The sequence below is a fragment of the Macaca nemestrina genome, chromosome 9 (assembly GCF_043159975.1).
Source record: "Macaca nemestrina isolate mMacNem1 chromosome 9, mMacNem.hap1, whole genome shotgun sequence".
In the NCBI taxonomy this organism is placed as follows: Eukaryota; Metazoa; Chordata; class Mammalia; order Primates; family Cercopithecidae; genus Macaca; species Macaca nemestrina.
In genome coordinates this window covers 10,455,237-10,477,593 of record NC_092133.1, presented here as the reverse complement: position 1 = coordinate 10,477,593, position 22,357 = coordinate 10,455,237, and the positions used below count along the sequence as shown (strand labels likewise).

Here is a 22,357-nt window from a genome sequence, read left to right as displayed (position 1 = left end):
ATGTGCAAAACACGCTCTAGCCCGTGGGTGGTTGGAGGAAAAGCTCCACTGCCCTCCGTAGCTTGTTTCCTGGAACAAGGCTAGAAGTGGGCTTTCCAGGCTTGTTCAGGGCCCAGGCCCATTGTCTACAGTGTGACAGGAACCCCATGAATTTTAATAGCCTCCATTCAGAGTGATTAAAACCTTAATGAAATTTAATTATCTTGATGTTAAGCGTTTTGTGTTAAGTTATTGCATTCTGACCACTCATTGTTCCCTGCAAGCTCAGGGCCACTAACCCTACCTCTACCTTAATGGAAAGGAAAGTTGAATATATTTAAATGAAATTTCCCCCAAAGTAATTGCCTTCAATGAAACACCAAGTAGGCATCAGGATTGAATTTATAAATTGGGCCGGTTGCAGATGAGAGCTACCATATTTGGAATGGTTCTCATTAATCCAGGGTCTCCAGAAGGAGCGATGTGAAAGGCGCAGACTGTAAGTGACAGGTGTTTATGGCTCGCAATTGCATTAAACAGGCTTTTAAATGCAGGTTAAAGGCCTCTGTGAAATATAGAATATACCTTAAAACATGGCCTAAATTTTTTGCCATTTTGGACTTTGCATTACTTACCTACGGAATTAGTTGAGCTTTCGGTTAATCAACTGTCAGTGTAAATTGCAGTCAAGCGAAATGCTTATAAATACCGGTAAGCACAGTTTGCTTTGGCCTGTTGCTTTTTTTCCTTCTTCTTCCCCTGGGCCTTCCGAAGGCCTTCAGCTGATGGAGAGCTTTTAATTTCACATTTTGGCCCCCACCGCAGGTGATAAAGGTTTCCCCGCTGCTCTGGCTGGGGTCAGTTATCCGGCCTCCCCGTCAATCCCACTCCCCGTAATTACACACAAAAGGTGCCTGAGATCCACAGCTAATTTGCGGCCTCTGTTTAGCAGAATTTAATAGCAGGTATTACTGCTGCTGCGGTAATTAAGGACCTTTGTCAATAAGACGGAATGGATGGCCACACTTGGTTGTAATCAGTGGGCTCTCGAGAGCCAGAGGAGTAAAAGGGAGAGAAGCAATCCATTTTGTGAATAACACGGCCCTCCCTCCCGCCCAGATCGGGCAATGGAATAATAATTCCCCAGGCAATGAAAGTACAGGAATAAAAGTACTTACCCTCCAGCCGGTGATTTTTTTTTTGACTTTTTATTTACTCTACTGAGCTTTCTTATTTGCTGCAGGCTGCATTTGATGAAGTATTGTTTAAACAGCACAGAGCAAAATGGATGGAGGGAAGTGGGGAGAGGAGGAGGAATTTTAACCAGGTGGCGAGGGAGGCACCCTCCTTTAAGGTGGATGGTCGTTGGGTTTATCAATTATTTCTCCTGGATACAAAAAAAAAAAAAAAAAAAAAAATGACAAAACCAAGTGGCTTCATAAAGAGGTGGAGGGTGTCATTGTGTCATTTAGCGCCGTCTCTGAACATAGTCATTCAGCTCTAAATGGGTCGCCTGTAACAAGCGAGAAGTGAGCGTGGGGGAGCCTTGCCACCCTCCCACCTCCTCCCTAATGTACGGATGAATGGCCCGGCGGAGGGGGCGGCGGGGAAGGGGAGGGGGCAGGGGCTGGCGGCCACAATTCAAAGACACCGTCAAGGTGTGTGCCCCTCGCCGTAATTGGAGAGAAAGCTGCCTTTCCCTCGCCGATTCCCTGCCTTTTTACTGGTTTTAACAAGCATGATGCTTTTAATAGTGCTTTGAGTACCATCTCTTTATATGCCTCTCCCTTTTTAAAGCAGCTTTAACTCTACTCTTTCTGTCGCTAATGTCTGAAAAACTTCTACCTTTAATCATTCTCGGATGAGCCGGCAAACAAGCGGCCCTTTCCTTTTGCAATTATGTGCCTGGTAGCCGCTGCCCGGCCGGGAAGGAAGGGGGGCGGCGAGCGGGAAGGGAGCTGGGAGCCGCCAATGTGTGGATTATGTGGATCTGACGCCAGGCTGGGAGCGTGGCGATATCAACCAGGGGCTTCTTGTTATGGAAGGGCTGGGGGTCAATTTTAAATGCCCAAACCTGCAAGCGGTAAGCCAAGAAGTCATTTGACCACTATTAACAATGCACCTGAATTTGGCTAATTAAAAAAGATTAAAATTAAGTTTGTGGCAAAACCCACACCTTCCTCCCGCAACCCATGTCCACGCTGGGCTGATGGGTGAGGTCTTTCTGTAAACTGAGCTTTGAGGGTTTCACATCTGCCTTCTGGGCTGGGTGGGTTGGCTTTGACACAGGTTTGGAAATAAAAAGGAAAGAGGAGGGGCAGATTCCATCCCCTGTGGACGAGTGTACACACAGCTTTTGGATCCCTCAAAGGAATGGCAGGGGCAGGGCTGGGAGCTTCAGGGTCCCTAGGATGGCTCGTGGTTCAATGGAGACTCACAAGCCCAGGAGGGCAGAACTGGGGCAGAGGGGCAGAACCAGGGCAGGGGGGCAGACCCTGGTCGGGGAGGGCAGAACCGGGGCAGGGAGGGCAGAACCGGGACAGGGAGGGCCATAGAAGTTACCTGTCCTGTCCTGTTTCCTCGTCCATCCCATTCTTGTCTTCTGAAAAGGAGACTATTTTTTTGGAACTATCTGTCAAGCTGAAGTTCAGGAGATGTTCCAGAGGTGCCTTCCTTTCCAGAGAGCAGCTCTGAGGCTGGGGGGAAAGGAGGGAGAAGGGTCTCTTTAGAGCTTCTATGCATCCCTTCTTCAAAGGTATCAGTCAGAAAAGGATCCCTTTGATCCATATCCCATATTCATTAGGGTTCAGGTCCTAGCTCTGGGGCACTCTCACTCTAATTCAGCTTGATAAGTGGTTTTCTAATCTGTAGAATGCAGGTAAGAATGGCTGTGACAGGCTGACTCTACCCACTCTGAAGATATCAGGTCCTAGGCCCTAGAACCTGTGAATGCTGTTACCTTTATAAGTGAAAACAGTCTTCCCAGAGGTGATTTAAGTTAAGGATCTTGAGATAGGAAATTATCCAGGTGGGCCTTAAATATAATCATAAGTGTCCTCATAGGAAAGAAGCAGAGGGAGATGTGACACAGAGGGGAAGGTAATGGAAGAGATGGAAACAGAGATTGGGATGATGTGGCCAAAAGCCAAAACACGCTGGCAGCCACCAGAATCTGGAAGAAGCAATAAATGGATCCTCTAAAGCCTTTGGTGGGGCACAGTCCTGTCCACACCTTGATTTTGGCCTTCTGTCCTCCCGTACTCTGAGATGGTAAGTTTCCCTTGTTTTAAGCCACTCGGTTTGTGGTAATTTATCACAGCAGCCACGGGACACCAGCACAGATGTCTTCTTCCACAAGTGGGGCAAGCGAGCACTTGAGGACAGAGAGGAGGTTCTGCAGCTGTGCCTCCTGGCCAGGAGGGGGAGGGCGCCTGGGATCCTGGTGTGCAGCAGCCATCTTGATGTATGTGGAATTTTGCAGTGGTGTTACTTGGAGCATTGACTGTGAGGTATGCTGCATTCCAGTCCTTGGGGAAGGGGGTGTCACCCAGGTGTGGGTGCCCAGGCAGGGGAGCACCAAAGTGACTCTGGAGCTCCAGAGTAGGGGTCTGACAGTGGCTCAGCACAAGGCAGGACTGAAGCTGTGGCTGAGGTTTTAGGTTCCCACAGCTGGCAGAGCTGGACAGGCAGGGGTGACTCCCTCTCACCTGACTGGGTGAAAAGAACATATTCAAAAAGCACAAAAATGTAACTCTCTCATCGAGCAATTTCTTATGCAGAAAGGATTATATTTTCCCCTGTCGTAGAAAGAAATTTTCTCAAAGATCTGTTCACAACTGTTTTTATAAATCTTATTCTTTTACACAATAGCCTTAATACTTTGGAATAAATTTTTCAGTTAAGAGGTAGGTTGTTTCCATTGTGTTAGTTGTAAGTGCTACTTTTTCATATTTGGATAGTAATTCTAATTCATAGCACAATAGAGTTTAGAGTTCAGAATAGGATGTATTTCTTGATTGATTTTTTGTTAATATCTATTGGGTGCTCGATAAGTGTTATGAGGATGAAATGAGAGACTGTGGCCTAAAAGAGACAAGAATCTTGCCCAAGTCACCTAGTGGTGGTGGAACCAGGCTGTGAGTGCAGCCATTTGACTTCAGAGTTTAGTTCTTCATGCCCACACTTTTGCAAGCCAAGGATGAGACCTGCATCTGGTTCTGCGGTGTTTATTGGGAGATCGAGTTGAGTTGCCTCTGCAGATGGCACTCCCCACCTCCACAGGGCCTCACCCCGGGCCCGACCACATCTTCCTTCTGTAGAGCGGGCGTGGCACATGCGCTCTTGGGGAGTGTTCACTGTTTTGTTGAATTACTTCTGGGAGTTGAAGAGACTTGGAGCATTCGTGCTAAATGGGATCCCTTTGAAAGGCATCTCTAATAAGCAGAAATCAAGTTTGGCAGAAGTGATTCACAGACATCCCAGGTACAAAGCACATTCTTTTAGCGCCTATAAGGAGAATTGTGAATTTGTTCTAGAAGCACAGCAATTAAAGGGCAGTGTCCATCAAGTGGTCATATTGGTTTGTAGCAGTTATGTCAAAATCCATAGCAAACCCCAATCTGCATTTTCAGTGTAGAGATTATCTCCTGTTGTTTGTAGGAAGCCTGCTGCAGCTGGGTCTCAAGGCCTGTATTAGTCCATTCTCACGCTGCTGATAAAGATGTACCCAAGACTGGGTAATTTATAAAGAAGAAGAGGTTTAATGAACTCACAGTTCCACGTGGCTCGGGAGGCCTCACAATCATGGTGGAAGGTGAAAGGTGAAAGGCATGTCTTACATGACGGCAGACAAGAGAGAATGAGAGAGTCAAGAGAAAAGGGAAACCTGTTATAAAACCATCAGCTCTTGTGAGACTTATTCACTACCAGGAGAGCAGTATAGGGGAAACTACCCCCATGATTCAATTATCTCCCAGTGGGTCCCTCCCACGATACATGGGAATTATGGGAGCTCCAATTCATGATTTGGGTGGGGATACAGCCAAACCATATCACAGCCATAACACACCATGCCCCAGCCTCTGCCCCAGTACCTTTGCTCCACAGCTAGCTCCTGATCAGGGAGAGTTACTGTAGTCCTGTAAGTGTGTGTTGCAGCAGCAGGTTGGGCCTGTAGGCCAGAGCAGCTCCTAAGAGAACATACTGGGTTTTGTATTCTGCTCAGAGCACTAGATGTAGTATGGCTGTGTTTGTATGAACTGTGAATCCTGAGCAGGTCTTGGTGTGGTGAGGTACGATGGGGGCCACAGGGCCCTGTGGTGGAGGGCTGTGTAGCAGGGAGGGCATGAGTCAGACAGCTGGGTAGGTCCTGGCTGTGTGAGCCAGGGCGGGTGTCTTCACTGCTCTGTGCCGCAGCTTCTACATTAGAAAATGAGGAAAATCACCTGTTTCACAGGATTGTTGAGGAGGTTAACTAGGATGAAACGCGCAGTGTCTGGAGTGGAGTCTGGCCTTGGGGGTGCTGTTCCAGAGGCATGGCTGCTCACTCCCTCCCTTTCTTTTTTGTGAGACAGACTCTTGCTCTGTCGGCCAGGCTGGAGTGCGGTGGCATGATCGCAGCTCACTGCAACCTCTGCCTCCTGGGCTTAAGCAATTATCCTGCCTCAGCCTCCTGAGTAGCTGGGATTACAGGAGTATGCCACCATGCCCAGCTAATTTTTGTATTTTCAGTAGAGATGGGGGTCTCACCATGTTGGCCAGGCTGGTCTCGAACTCCTGACCTCAGGTAATCTGCCCACCTTGGCCTCCCAAAGTGCTGGGATTACAGGCATGAGCCACAGCGCCTGGCCTGCTCCTCTTAATGTTGTGGAAAAAGTGGTGCTCAAGGAGTCCATACATCTGGGAAACACTGTTCTTGCCACTCAGCAAGGCCTTCTCTGAGCCTTGGTCTCCTTATCTGTAAACTGTGGAAGGTAATGAGGCCTAGCCTGAGGGACGATTAGGAAGATTAAATGGGACACTTTGTGGGAAAGCACCAGGCTCCTATAACTCCTAGATCTTTAGGCGCCACTGAAGCCCATTGGTGTCATCTACCTGGTTAGTTGCAGACTCCAGACTGTTCTGTGTGCCATGTGGTTCTGGCTGCTGTCGAGCAGGGAAGAGAGATGCGTCAGACTTTGTTCCTATCCCCAAGAAGTGTCCCCACATAGTGTTGACAGGTTTAACTGCATGCCTGATTACATTTGAATTTCAGATACTCGATAAATAATTTTTAGTAATTAGTATCCAGTGTATGGGACACACTTAAACTAAAAATTATTTACTGTGTACCTGTGTTAAAATTTGACTCACTGTCCTGAATTTTTATTTGCGAAGTCTGGCATCCCAATGGCCCCTCTTCCTATGTAAAAATGCCCAACTTGAGGTCTCTGCCCATTGGTTTGGGGAGTCCCTCTGAGATCGCTGTTACCCAGATTCTGACTTTGCTCCATCTTTTCCTTGGTCACGGGACCCTGGGAGAGTTCTCCCTTCCTTCTGTCCTGTGCCTCAGTTTCTTCCTCTGCACTGGCTTATTGCTCAGAGGTCCTTTCTCGTTCCCTTTCTCTCATTTCAGAGTTGGTGGAAGACATCTGGCCAATCTGGCATTTTGGTATTGTGTAGACAAAATGACCCACTGGCTTGATTGCATCTTTCACTTTTCAAATGCTTGTTTTGGTTTCATGTAGACACAATCCAAATGTCTCTGACCTGCCCTTTCAGTCCCAATTCTCAGCATTTGTAAGGAAAAGTCTCTCTGTAACTCTGCCCAATTCCCCCAGCTGCGTCTCTAAAGGGCATTTTGAAGCCCTTTTAATTTCCAACCCATTATAAAAATAAATCTTTGGAGGATTTGCTTCCTACACAGCAGCATGCTTTTTGGCTTGACAGCTGTCAAACTGAGAAACATTCCATGAATTCTCCAAGTAATTTAAAAGTTGCTGGGACTGAAATACGGGGTGATGTCTGCTCAGCTGAAACGGTGCCATTTGTACCTGGGTAATTCAATTCACTTGATTTTTTTTTTCCAGGGAATTACTTTCATAAGGAAAAGGAGAAGGAGTACATTTTACTCAATTATGAAATGGGTGTTCTGATCCAACTTGTGACTCTATTTCTAATCGGTTCTACCTTTCACTGCACCTCTGGGAGGGGCAATCTCTTAAACCATCGCTTGTTCTTTGACAATAATTACTTTTGGATGAGAACACAAAGTCCATTTTGGGGGCTGTGTTCTGTGACGTATATGTCTCCATATAAAATCCTTTTAGAATCTAAGCCTCTCACTCACATATGAGTTGCTTTCTCTTTAGAGATTAAAATACTATAGTCACCATTTGTTTTGAGCAAACACAGTACTGTGAAGTCCTGTAATAGCTCGTTGGGGATTGAAAGCCACAGATTTCTTATTAATCTTGCTAACACCTAAGAAGGTACGGACACCTCCCGAATGCGTAAGCTTTATGCTCATTTGCTTTAATTCCTCAACATTTATCCTGCTGCCCACGTCACGGTTCTGCCAGCTTTATTTGTCTCCTTCCTTCCCTCTCTTTCTTATCTCTCTCTTTTCCCTTCTTTCTTTTTTTCCTTCATGGATTTGCACTTTTTAGTCTCAATAAAAGGACTTGATGTCTGCCATTGGAAAACCTTACTTTCATTTTTTCCCCCAGAAAAATGAAACAGGTTTCTTTTAACTAGTGCAAGGCTCTCCTCTCTAAAAGGTTTTTATTATTGAGGGCCTGGGGTCCTTAGTTTCTGACATTTATCTTCCAGCTAAGCAGGAACAAAAGAGGGAGGCAGCCTTCTGCACCCCGAGTTTCTGAGTAATCACCCAGCAGTTAAATTGAAGCAGCCACGACATCTTCTTCACCGTGTCACTTTGGGCTTCCTTGTTAATTTATGAGCCTCAACTGTCAAAATAGTTTGTGCAACAGACCCTAAAAACGGTGACAGGTCGTATCAATCAATCGGGTTTATAGCCCCGGTTTCCCTCGCAGCAGGCCTGCCTTCTGTATACAGCATGTTAAAAAGAAGATCACTATACCATAGATGTGCCCAAAATGAATACATAATACCAAACAATGCGTCCCTTCACGAAGGGCTCCAGGACGCTTAATGCACCATCAGTGCTCCACCTCTGAGGCCCCTGTGATGACAGCCGGAAGCTGCCGAGCCTGTTGTGGGGGTGTCCTCCTGCCAGAGCATCCCACTATTTCAAGTGTCCCATCTCCATGATTGGAACTTGATGGTCTCAAGATGGCACCTTCAGAGGCCTTTGGACAAGCATGTGGTGATGAGCAGTGGAAGCTGGACTGGGTTGGGACAAAATACCCCTCCAACAAGACAAAAGTTTTCCTTAATCTTTGTGATTATAGAATCTAAATAGAGACTGGGAGTGGTGGCTCATGCCTGTAATCCCAGCACTTTGGGAGACTGAGGCAGGTGGATCACTTGAGGTCAGGCGTTTGAGACCAGCCTGGCCAACATGGTGAAACCCCGTCTCTACTAAAAATACAAAAATTAGCCAGGCATGGTGGTGACACGCATCTGCCCAATCCCAGCTACTCGGGAGGCTGAGGTAGGAGAATTGCTTGAACCTGGGAGGCGGAGGTTTAAGTGAGCCAAGATCATGCAGCTGCACTCCAGCCTGGGCTACTTCATCTCAATCATCATCATCATCATCATCATCATCATCATCATCATCTAAATAGATTCTCAGTAACTCAAAAAAACTGTTTGCAGATTTGAATTTTGCTTTCAGGTGCTGGCCGACTTTCCTGGGTCCTTTTTTCTGAGGTGGACCAATTGATAATATAGGGGCTTTTCACACACATTTTCTATGTTCTTCTGGATTCTAGTATCTAGGCTCAGGGTTTTTCATTATGCAGATTTTTCCCTTTTATTTTTCTGATCACAAACACAAGTTAATTATTAAAAATTTGGAAAATACACAGAAGTAGGGAGAACAGCAAAATCAGTTCTCCTCAATCCAGGGCCAACCTCTGCTAACATTTGGTATATTTTCTGCCTTCTGTGTATATGGTTTTACATATTTGAGATAATCTGTCTATACAATTTTGTTTCCTGCTTTAAAAACATTTCTCTAAGCTTTTAACATTTTTGTGGTTAAGTCCTGTTGTTTGATATGTACCATAGTCTAGTTAGGCTGACAGACTTTCTGAAACAGCCTCCAATTTAGTGACCTGCTGAATTAACCACTTCCTAGTCTACAAAATATCTCCTCTCATTCCAAAAAACACCATGAAGCCTCTATGCTTTCTGCAAGGGCATTAACCCTTTCTAGGGTGCCTTTTCCTAGCCTTCTCTATGTTGCCAATAAACTCCTACTCATCCTTCAAGACCCAGGTGATACAAGCCCATCCTCGATGAATTCTGAATTCTATTCTCAATGGAGTTGGCCCTACTCTTCTTTGTGCTGACATCCATGTTAGCTCACCTATGTTAGGATCACCGTCTCTCTCATCTCCCTCTGCTGGTCATCAGATGCACCATGCTTATCTAAGTCTGAACTGCAGTCATCTGCGTTGATGACTGGCCATCCCGAGCTGCCCAGGGCAGCCAGTGTGCATGGAACCTCCAGTTTTCTTAACTGTGCCTGCCATGGTAACAGATAAACCAGCCATTTAGAGGCATAGTTCAGGTGTTTGGGAGACTGAAATAAAACAACACTAAAAAAACTTTTCAAGCTCCCAGGGTTCTTCCGTGATTTCCACTTGGGGTGTGAGTACATTTCCTCCAAATGTCCCTGTTGTTGATAGCTGTTGTCAGAGTTCATGATGGCATTTGCACTGAAAATTCCTAATTTGATATTTCTCTTGTGAATTTAATGAGTTGGAAAAAGTGTCATTTAGAGCTAGTTTTCTCTTTGTGCTTTGAAAAATGAAATGCACGTAGTTATCTGTAAATGAGATAATTACCTCCCTACTTTGCTAAAGGCACCTACTAGTGATTTTTTAGCTTGTTTCACTTAATGAAAGCTTTTCAAAATGGGAAGCCCAGAGCTGTTAATAGACTTGTTGTAATAGTCTCTGAGAAAGGGAAATAAAAACCAGTTGTTCCAAACCAGTCACAGAAATAGCCTGACGAGATGGGTGGCAGCTCAGGCATAAATTTAAGTCTTGGTTGCATTTAGAGCAAACGTAATAATAGCTGCAACCAATATTTTTAATATTACTGATCTTTCAACAATAATTACCTAGAACTTTTAATGTCTGCAATTAGAGCGCTAGCAATTCAATGGTACAGACCAGTGGTGAACTGCATGAAATTGGATACTTGCTGTAATTGGTAATTAATCACTTTTCATTACCAGGAAGGGATGTTGTAGTTATTGTGAATAGATACATCATGCTAATTACAGGCAAACACAAACCTACATATTTGAATTTAGGGCTTTTAGGAAAATAAGCAACCTATGCCAATATTTTATAGCTGAGAGGAGATTAGCCTACCCAATTAAACGACGAAGAAGAGGCCGTGTATATTTTGACAAGAACTCATCAGGGCAAAGGTTCCCTTTTCCTAAGGGACTTGATCACATTTCCATTTATTTCTGTGGGTAATTTAAATTCTTGTCCTTTATATGTATTTGGGATGTGGGTCTCCCGGGGTAAGATCACAGGGCATCACTGATGCCTCTTCGTGTGTAATCGACACATCCACATCTCCTGCCCAGGCTTCTCTCTCTCGTCCAGGTCTCTCCTGGGATGTTGGCCAGCATCATGTCCATTTCTGCAGCCTCCATCTCCTCCGCAGGTGCCTGTTCTGTACCTGGGACCACTTTTCCCCAGACTTGAGACTTCAGCTATTTCCTGGATGTTCCCACAATCTTGTCCCACACCTCCCTCATCTCACACCTGCCTGGTCCTCATCGGGCCCTGCCGTTTCTGCCCTGCCTTTGCAACCTCCTTCGCTTCTCACCGAGGCTGCTCTTTACAGGGGCTCCATATCATCTGTCGAGGTTGCATTCCAGGAAAATGCAACCTATGTAGAAAGGACTTACAAAGGGAAAATAAGTCTGTGAGAATTAATGTGGAAAATCTCAACTTATGCCCAAGTTCCTACCTCAGTCCCAGTCATAACCTATAACACGCATGTGTAACAGAAACAAAAATTCATGGTCTCACCAAAGGTATGGCCATAAAAGTGTATTCCTGAGGTAGCGTGACAGGGAGATGGTAGGATTGTCCCCACTTACTTTGCCACCTTCACACGTGCCTGGAAGCCCAGGTCCAGATGAAAGACAAGAATTAGGAGTTGGTTGAGGGCTGAGGAGCCCTGTGTCCTCTGTGTTCTTCTTCAGACAGCAAAGAAGGAACGAAGCATTGGCTGCATTCTCCTGTGACTACTACCATCCTTGCTATGTCTGCTCTCTGCTGGCCAATGCTGTCCGTGTCCTACCAAGAATATCATTGCAAAATTGGGTTGTGATAGAGGAATGGGTTCCACGCATGTAAACCACTTACAGGCAAAACAGTAGGTAAAGAAGCCAGTAAAAACCACGGAATCCCACACCCCTCACATGGATGCTACGGACTCAGAAGCCTCTTCTTCTAGCACAAGATTTCAGTGGTATCTCTGAGCCATGGCAGTTTTAATTCAGCCCCGGTTGCTAACTTCCATGCACCTAGAGGGCTGGCCTTGGTGATTATGTGGCAGATTCCTCTCCTTTCTCTTGGCAGTAGAAATATGCTTTTTCCTGGGCATGCAAACAAGAGATAGCAGAGGCCTGATTTTTAAAGTTGCCGGTGATGGAGCTAGCCTGCTCTTTAACGGCAGTAACAGACAACTCACCATTTCCGCACTAATGGCCAGCTGCCTTGGATGACAGGCTCACCAATGGCGCACTACCACCAAATTAATATGCAGATGGAACTTAAAAAATTATATGTGAAATGAACAGCCATCCTGAGAAAGCAGAATCATCTCATTTCATTTCCCCTCAACAGGACCCATCACAAGGAGCTTCTCTAGCCAAATTTCATTTTGTTCCCTGTTCGATCATCACTGGAGTCCCTGAATTGGTTCCTCGCCCAGTAGCACCATTTCAGCCCAGGTCTCTTTCCTCTGCCTTTGTCACAGAGCTGAGTAATGATGTGACAACATGTGATTGGGCGATTGATGTCAAATGTTAGCAGCAACATTCATTTTCCCTTGAAATGGACAAAGAAGAGTATGAGCCATTTAGAAATTTCGTCTGGAAGCACCTCATGAGTGATATTCCAAAATTGAATTGGTCTGAAATTTAAAGTGGCTTTTAAGTTCTTCTCCTTTGATTGTTCCTCGGGTCGTGTGGAGTTGTGAAAGGCTGAGGGAGCAAGTTAGTGATGGGAACTGCAAAAGTCATTTGTTAGCTCCCTGACTCCTCTGCAGAAATGTATTCCTCCAGTGACTGGATGTTCCTGAGACCTTGTGTCACATAGAAAAAATCCATGGGCCTTGGAAACACACAGATCTGGGCTCCAGGCTTTGTCTGATCACTTGCTCCTTATTTGCTGAACCTTAATTTCCTCCTCTGTGAAATGGAGCTGGCAATGCACCAGCCGCAGGCAGCGCTGCTGTGTAGCTGAGATGAGAAGGTAACAGGCGTGAGCACATGTAGCATGGAGCCTGGCCCTAATGCACCTGGGGTGCTTGTGTGTGGTCTTTTCCTTTAGTGTAACTTCTTAAGGATATTCTAATTTAATCCCACAAAATATGGATTAGTATCATCTTTATTTTGAAGATAGGAAAATGAAGGCTTAGAGAGGCGAGTAAGGGTCCCAAATGACTGAGCGCGTGAAAGGCAGATTGCATCCACCTCTTGGGCCCCTGGTTTTCCAGCTGTTGCTCTGAACCAGGGAGGCTTCATCCTGTCCTCCGGCCTCACCAGGAGGGCTTTGGGCTTTTTACATATACCCCATGTGGGTGGCCCTTGTCCCACCAGGCTCCCTTCACATCTTCCCCAGAAAGAACCAACTGATGTGTGTCTATGTGGGACTTGGGGTCAGAGACAGGGTTCCCCCAACATCCACCAAAGGCCAGTCCAGTAGAAGCCAAAATGACCCTGGATAATGAGAGCTTAAAATTCCCGCTCTCTGTGATCAGCATTTTTCATGAAAAAGAAATATGCAGCAGGCATTGCCAGTTATTTCACATCTGGGCAGGCTCTTGCTCACTCAGAGTTACTGATATCATCGTTAGAAGTGGTTTCCACCTACGGCTCTGATTCATGGTCTGGTTATGATTGTGATTCATGGCCTGTGAAGAAGTGGTGTGTTACCTAAAAGCACCCTGCCTGGCAGGTTCACAGTGCGTAGGGATAGGACCACTGATGTCATGCAGTCAGATATGCTAATGAGATCAATGCAATGTTACCTTAAAAGAATCTACACTCATTTGCAAATGAATGTTAATAAGGAGAAAAGGCTCAGCTGAGGCTGGACCAGAATCAGTGGCATGACTAGTTCTTCCTCAGTTAAGTAACGTAATTTGTTCAATTTGTTTTATGTCAGTAAGTGAAGAACCTTTTACTCACTTTGATTCATGGAAGGAGGTTAGAAAATGGTACGGTAGAAAGGAAATTAACATTTAACCTGCCTGCCTGGATTTCCTAACGGATGTCTCAATATAACTGTGGTTATGGCGTAAATTCTCCTGATAAACCAAAATGAAGCAGCAATTATTTAAATCCCAAAGAAAATCTGGATGGCAGAGATTATACTCCAAAGTGAGACCAGTGTATGTTGAATGAGGAATTGGAAGACCTGACTACTAGTCTCATTGATGACTTGTCACATGACTTTGAGTCAAAAAGTCTTGGGCGTCAGTCCTTGCATCTATAAATGGTGTAAATGATTCTAACTGCAAAGGAATAGTGGTGCATTTATAAACTTTAAAACACCAAGTAAACACACAATATGTCAACTGATCTAACAATTTTTGGAACGCCCACTACATGCCAGGTACCGTGCTAGCTGCTGGAGATACACTAGTGAACAGAATTTTTAGGCCCCTGACCTAAAGGAAGTTCTAATCTGATAAGTCATCTTTCAAACATTGTTGTTGTTGTTGTTCATTTTTTTTTCTTTTTTATTATACTTTAAGTTCTAGGGTACATGTGCACAACGTGCAGGTTTGTTACATATGTATACATGTGCCATGTTGGTGTGCTGCACCCATTATCTCATCATTTACTTTAGGTATATCTCCTAATGCTATCCCTCCCCCTTCCCACCCCACAACAGGCCCCGGTGTGTGATGTTCCCCTTCCTGTGTCCAAGTGATCTCATTGTTCAATTCCTACCTATGAGTGAGAACATGTGGTGTTTGGTTTTCTGTTCTTGTGATAGTTTGCTGAGAAAGATGGTTTCCAGCTGCATCCATGTCCCTACAAAGGACACGAACTCATCCTTTTTAATAGCTGCATAGTATTCCATGGTTTATATGTGCCACATTTTCTTAATCCAGTCTGTCATTGATGGACATTTGGGTTAGTTCCAAGTCTTTGCTATTGTGAATAGTGCTGCAATGAACATAAGTGTGCATGTGTCTTTATAGCAGCATGATTTATAATCCTTTGGGTATATACCCAGTAATGGGATGACTGGGTCAAAGGGTATTTCTAGTTCTAGATCCTTGAGGAATCGCCACACTGTCTTCTACAATGGTTATACTAGTTTACAGTCCCACCTCAAACATTTTTTTAATTATGAAAAATTTCAAACTTTCCCAAAAGTGGACAGAATGTTATAATGAACTTTCAGATACTAATCATTCAGATTCAAGCATAAACAAGATTTTGCCCTGTTTATCTATCCTCCATGCCTTTTTGCTGAATTATGTCAAAGCAAATCGTAGACATTGCGTGAGTTTTTTATCCCCATACAACAAATTGCCACGAATTTAGCTGCTTGAACCACAGTTACTTGTTATGTCACAGTTTCCGTGGTCCACAGTTTCACAGTTTCCTTGTGCCTAGGTCCAGGAGCCTAGGCACAGCTTAGCTGGACCCACTGCTCAGGTTCACGAAGCTACACTAAAGGTATTGGCTGGGCTGGGGTCTCATTTGAGGTTCCAAGACCTTTTCCAAGATCGTGTGGTTTCCTGGGGTTGTGGTATTGTAGGGTTGAGGCCCTCAGCATCTAGAGCAAGCTTGTCTAACTCGTGGCTTGTAGGATGCATGCAGCCCAGGAGGGCTTTGGATGTGGCCCAACACAAATTTGTATACTTTCTTAAGATACTGTGAATTTTTTGCATTTTTAAGCTCACTTTGAGCTTATCAGCTGTCATTAGTGTGTTTTTTACATGTGGCCCAAGACAATTCTTCTCCTGCCAATGTGGCCCAGGAAAGACAAAGGATCGGACACCCCTGATCTAGAGGCTGTCCCCCTCCGCTGGCAGTTAACACCATGCCTGTTCGCTTCTTGTTGGAGGTCGGCAGGAGAATCTCTGACATTTTCCTCTCTTCTAAGGGCTTACCTGATTAGGTCAGGCCCGCCTAGGATAATCTCCCTTTTGATTAACTCAAAGTCAACTGATGAGTAGCCTATCTTGGGAGTGTATCCCATTATATTCACGTATCTTCTCCCACTCAAGGGGAGACTATACAAGGTGGGTTTGCCAGGGGGTGGGAATCTTAGAGGCCATCTTGGAAGTTGCCTACCATAGACCTTTCACCTCTACAATCTTAAATATGTACTTCTACAAATTATGGGTATTTTCTTGCATAATTACACTTTCCTTTTAATATCCAGTATTGGTTGTTATATTAATCAGCTTAAGCTACATTATGCTGTTGTAACAAATGACCCCAAAATCTCTATGGCTTCCACCCAACAAGGTTTCTTTTTTGGTTCATGTTCCATGCTCATCACGGGTTGGTTTCAGCTCTTTATTTTGGGACCCAGGTTGGAGGAACAGCTCCTTTCTGGAAAAGGCTTTTCATGCAAAGCCATTTCAAGCTTCAGCTAGGTAGTGGCAGTGTCACTTATTATCTCTCATTTGCTCATGTCACTCTTGACAGACTAGGAAGCGCAGTTCTTCACTAGGGAGGGGTCTCACAGAAAGGAGTCAGACACAGGGGGCTGGTTGTATATTTTTAAGCACATAATACAGTCTCCCACAGTAATCTTTTAAGTATCTTTTACTCTAGAAGAGTCTCACCCACACACCTTTTTTCCCACATGCCATTGGCTTGTTGGAGAAACTGACCATATAGAGAGGTCTACATTCTGAAATTGCTTGTTGACTTTCTTATGGTGTCATTTCATTCATACTTTTATGCCTTCAATTTCTCATAAGTTAGAATTTAGCTCTAATTAACTTATTTTTGGGCAAGAATACTTCATAGGGGTGTTTGGTATTTCATATTTTATCACATCAAAATGCATATGTTTTTGGTGAGGCAATTTTTAAAAAACTTGAATTTTTAAAGCAAAATTCTTAGTATTTTGTCCTTATATTCATTTACTAGACATTTATTGCTGATCAGGTCTTGGACCAGGTCCAGGGAGATGAGGGAATAAATAAGACAAGGTCCTTATCTCAAGTATTTCATAGTTCAGTGGAGGGGGCAAATTTTAAGATAATGTAGTGAGAACACTTAGGCAAAAAAAGAAGCAAAAACTATCCAAATAGAAAGAAACAAGTAAAATTATCTCGATGTGTAGATGACATAATCTTGTATTTAGAAAATCATAAGGAATCAACGTACACACAAAAAACTATTAGAGCTAATAAAAGAGTTTGGCAATGTTGCCGGATGCAAGATTCATATACAAAATCAATTATCTTTTTGTACATTGGCAAAGAACAACTAAAAAATGAATTTAAAAAAATTCCAGCTATAATAGCATCAAAAAGAGTAAAATACTTAGGAATAAATTTAGCAAAATAATTGTAAGACTTGTATACAGAAAACTACAAAACATCATTGTAAGAAATTGAAGAAGGCTTAAATAAATGGAAAGACATCTTGTATTCCTGAGTTAGAAGACTTAAAATTATTAAAATGGCAGTACTCTATAGATTCAATACAGTCCTTACCAAAGTCCAAGCTGATTATTTTTTTATTGGCAGAAATTGATGAGTTGATTCTTCTTTAAGTCAATTGGTCATATCACATGATGAGCTGATTCTAAATTTCATATGGAATTGCAAGTGACCCAGAATAGCCAAAACAATCTTGAAAAGACAAAAATTGGAGGACTCACACTTCCCAACTTCAAAAGTTACTAAAAGCAGAAGTAACTGAGAGAGGTACTGATATATGGCTAGATTTGTAATCAGTGGCATAGAACTGAGAGTCCAGTAATAAACTCATACATTAATGATTAATTGATTTTTGACAAGAGTGCCAAGACCATAAAATAGGGAGAGAATAGCCTTTTCAACATATGGTGCTGGGAAAACTGGATATCTACGTTCAAGAAAATGAAGTTGGACGTTTATCTCATATCATATACAGAATTAACTTTAAAATGATTAAAATACCTAAATATAAAAGAGTGAAAACTATAAAACTCTTAGAAGAAAACAGGTATAAATATTTGTGACTTTGCATTAAGCAATCTTTTTTTTTAGATATGAAAACAAAAGCACAAGTAACCAAAGAAGAAATCAACTGGACTCCATTGAGATAAAAAGCTTTTGTGTTTCAAAAGACTATTAAAAAATTGAGAACACAATCCATAGAATGGGAGAAAAAATTTGCAAATCATGTGTCTGACAAGGATCTAGTATACAGAATATATAAAGAACCCCTACAACTCAATAAGAGCAAAGACTTGGAACCAACCCAAATGTCCATCAATGACAGACTGGATTAAGAAAATGTGGCACATAAACATCATGGAATACTATGCAGCCATAAAAAAGAATGAGTTCACGTCCTTTGTAGGGACATGGATGAAGCTGGAAACATCATTCTGAGCAAACTATTGCAAGGACAGAGGACAAAACACTGCATGTTCTCACTTATAGGTGGGAATTGAACAATGAGAACACTTGGACACAAGGTGAGTAACATCACACACTGGGGCCTGTCATGGGGTCGGGGGAGAGGGGAGGAATAGCATTAGAAGAAATACTTAATGTAAATGACAAATTAATGGGTGCAGTAAACCAACATGGCACATGTATACATATGTAACAAACCTGCACATTGTGCACATGTACCCTAGAACATAAAGTATAATAAAAAACAAAAGAAAACAACCTGATTAAAAATGGGCAAAGGATTTGAATAGACATTTTCCAAAAGAAGATATACTGATGGCCAAAAAGCACATGAAAAGATGCTCAATCTCTCTAATCATTAGGGCAATGCAAACCCACAACACAGTGAGATACCACTCATACCCATTAGAATGCCTACTATAGAAAAACCCCCCAAACAACAAGTGGGGACAACGACTTGGAGACATTGGAACTCTTGTACAATGTTGGTCGAAAGATAAAATAGTGTAGCTGCTTCGGAGAACAGTTAGTTTCTCAAATGACAAACATAGAGTTACCATACAATCCAGCAATTCCCTCTTAGGTATATACCCAAGAGAAGTGAAAGCATATGTACACCTAAGAGTATGTTCATGAGTGGCCGTAATGACCAAAAAGTAGAAACAACCAAATGTCCACTAACTATAAATTGATAAACAAAACGTGGTCTATCCATACAATGCAATATTATTTGTCAGTAAAAAGAGTGGAAGTGCTGACGCATGGTTCAATACGGATGAACCTTGAAAACATTCTGCTAAGTGATGTAAGTTCCACATATTGTTGTGAAAACCACATATTGTTATGATTCCATTTATATGAACTATCCAGAGTAGGTAAGTCCATGCACAGGCGCTGGCTGGGTGGTTGAGGGGAAAGGGGAGGAGGAATGACTACTGATGGGCACAAGGTTTCTTTCTGGGGTGATGAAAATATTTTGGGATTAGTGGTGATCGTTATTCAACTTTGTGAATCTATTTTAAAAACCATTGAACTGCATACTTTAAAGTGTTGAATTTTATAGTATATGAACTATATCTCAGTGAAAAATTCTTACAATATGCACTATCAGAGATCAGAGGGTGATCATTTCAATGATAGGTAGTGGGTGGTTTTGTGAGTTGGGTCTAAAAGGATGTGTGAGTTTTGTCCTCTGCCAGCCAGTCCTGCCGGGAGCTTCAGAGGCCAGGACTTGTGAGTGCTGTTGGTTTCTGTCACTGTGAAGAGGTGAGAGGAAAGAAGGTCAGAGACAGGGCAGTTGCAGGGAGGACCAAGTTTCACAGCTCAGATTTTCCCTCTTCCTGCTTGCTGTGCTCAATACACCTGAGCCACCCCCGTCCCCATCCCCTCAGCATCTCAGGCTGCTGTTTCTCAGCTCTAGAGAATGCATACAGGGCTGAGAGGAAGCCACTGTTAAAGAGAACACAGTGAATCAGCTCTGGTTCATGTAAGTAAGTTCGCCGTTACAAACGTCGGTTCCACGACAAGGAAATCCCACTAACTGATGCTAAATACTAGCTATTTACTGGGCAAACATTTAATGATTGCCTGCCCTGCCCCTGTGAGGAAGGACAATATGGTTGAGAGCTGTGGTCCAGGTGAGAATAGACTTGGAAGCAGGTAAAGATGTCACAGCAGGGTGGGTGTGGCCAGGATAGAAGAGCAGGCTGCAGCTACCCTCTGTTTTTCACTCCCTTGATCTCTCCAGCCTGCCTGATTTCCTGTCTGAGTCACTGGGCTGAGAATAGTGCCGACCTGTCCTGACCCTAATGAACTTCAGTGCCTCCCTGGGCTTTGTTGGTCTCAGTTGATTCCTCTCCACAGGCTCCCCAAGCATCAAGCCCTGCAGTGTCCCCGATGATGGGACCACAGTGCCACCCTTCTTTCCTGTAGACCTTCCCACTTCTGCTCCTTTCTTCTGGTCCTGAGATCATCCTGCCTGGTAACTGGATTGATGTAGAAACTTCACCACCCATCATGGCCACCCAAAGCCCTCCAGGATGGCAAACTTCATAGCCACACCCTCTCCCTTGAGTTGGCCCAGCCATCTGCCTAGTTTCTTCTCCTTGCAGTGCCTTGCTATATTTTGTTGTAGTCCAGCTTGAAATTTGACACTTTGTGGGTGAGAAGGACTTTAGCAGCCACCTACTTTGACCTCTTCATTTTGGAGGGAAGAGATGGTGGCTCAGGAAAAAGAAAGCAACTTGCATAGGGCCAAGTAGCAAGTTATCCGCATGATCACAAGGGCCCTCTTTTCTCCCACTCCCCACCAGGCATTTTCTCTGGTCATCCAGGCTGCTGCTTGGAGGTGCTGCAGTAGTCAGGAGAGACTGGGATGGGCTACAAAACTTGCACTTTAAGCCACAAAAAAAGCCGCCTAACACAGGAAAGATGAGTTTTTATCCCATGTTCCAATCTGATGTGGATTAATTTCCTATCCTTGGTGATACACCTTCAAGTGGTGACTTAGGGGCCAGGCCATTCCAGCTTGTGATGCCCCATCTTAAAGTCTGGTTATCACTGATGGGGAACATAGAGTATAGATCAGGATTTCCAGCCTCAGCACTACAGCCATTTTGGGCTAGATGATTCTTTGTTGTGTAGGTGTCTGGTACATTGTAGGATGCAGTATTCATGGCCTCTACTCATCAGATGCCAGTAGCAGCCCTCTTTCCCTGACCATTGTGTCAACCAAAATGTCTCCAGACATGGCCAAGTGTCTGATGAAGGACAGAAATCAGTCACCTCCCATTGATAAACACTGGTGTAGATGATCACCCAGAACCAGGTGTGGGTTTGCATATATCACTTCCTGTCAGATCTCATTGGTTAGAATGCAATCACATGATCCTAACCTAACTGCAAAGGAGGCTGGGAAATATAGTCTTTTTGTTTGCCAAGGAATTGATAAATGAAATGAGATTTAGCAAACTTTAGCACATTTCTGCCATGGATGTAAACAATCCCAACCTCTTTCTGAAATTCTCCTTTGGATATAAGGACTGAGCTGATTCAAGATGATGAGGAGTCACAGAATATGGAGAGAGGAGAGAAGGGATGAATGGCGACAGATAATGGGCTCAGGTCAGCTGAATTTCAAGGACCAGTAGTCATTATAGGAAATGTGATCTGAGATTGCCCTTATTCCTTCACTTGCTACCAATCCCATCTTCGTCCACATATTTGGCAGGCATGCATCTACACTGAGGTGGGCCCAGAGGAATCCAACATAGACCTTGTCCTTAGAGAGTTCCTGGTCTGCAGGGAGATGCAGACCTACACTTAGGGGAAATTGCAGAGAAATGAGAGTCAAAACGGAGATATGGGGGCATGTTATGAACTGAATGTGTCCCCATCCAATTCATTCATTGAAGCCCTTACCCCTAGTGTGGTCGTATTTGGAGATGGGGCCTCTAAGGAAGTAATTAAGGTTAAATGAGGTCAAAAGGTTGGGGCCGTGACCCCATAGGATTCAGTTCCTTATAAGAAGAGACGGACCAGGTGCGGTGGCTCACGCCTGTAATCCCAGCACTTTGGGAGGCTGAGATGGGTGGATAATGAGGTCAGGAGTTGAAGATCAGCCTGGCCAACACAGTGAAAACCTGTCTCTACCAAAAACACACACAAAAAATTAGCTGGGCACTGTGGCGTGTGCCTGTAGTCCCAGCTACTCGGGAGGCTGAGGCTGAGAATTGCTCGAACCCAGGAGGTGGAGCCGAGATTGTGCCACTGCACTCCAGCCTGGGCAACAGAGTGAGGCGCTCTCTCTCTCAAAAAAAGAAAAGGCAGCAGGGAGCTCTCTCTCTCTGTCTCTCTGTCTCTATGTGTGCATGCAGATAAAAGGCCATGTGAGATATAGCAGGATGGTGGTCACCCGCAACTCAGCGGGAGAGGCCTTACCACACACCAACTCTGCTGATGTCTTGACTTTGGACTTCCAGCCTCCAGAACAGTGAGAAAATAAGTTTCTGTTGTTTAAGCCACTCTATGGTATTTTGTTACAGCAACTCAGGCAGACCAGTAAGACTGTATTAATGTCGTAGGGCTGCCATAACAAAGTATCACACACTGGGGGCTTAAAACAAAGACATTTATTGTCTCATGGTCATTGAGGCTAGGAGTCTGAAATCAAGGTGTCAGCACAGCCAAGCTCTCTCTCCTGGCTTCTGATGGTTGCTGGTGATCCTTGGAGTCCCTCAGTCATATAACTCCAATCCCTGCCTCTGTAGTCACATGGCCATCTTCCCTCTGTGGTCACATGGCCATCTTCCCTGTGTGGTCACATGGCCGTCTTCCCTGTGTGGTCACATGGCCATCGTCCCTCTGTGTGTCTGTCTTCGCATGG

The 22,357-nt window shown here is 44.1% G+C and overlaps 1 long non-coding RNA gene across 1 annotated transcript; it reads right to left on the bottom strand.

Moving 5' to 3' along the window:
- Positions 1–1,440: 1,440 nt before the first annotated feature.
- Positions 1,441–3,452, bottom strand: LOC105470037 (uncharacterized). Its single transcript, XR_980220.2, has 3 exons — positions 3,212–3,452; positions 2,542–2,675; positions 1,441–1,492 (listed from the first exon to the last, which is right to left on the bottom strand). It is a non-coding gene; the product is annotated as an uncharacterized lncRNA (long non-coding RNA).
- Positions 3,453–22,357: the final 18,905 nt, after the last annotated feature.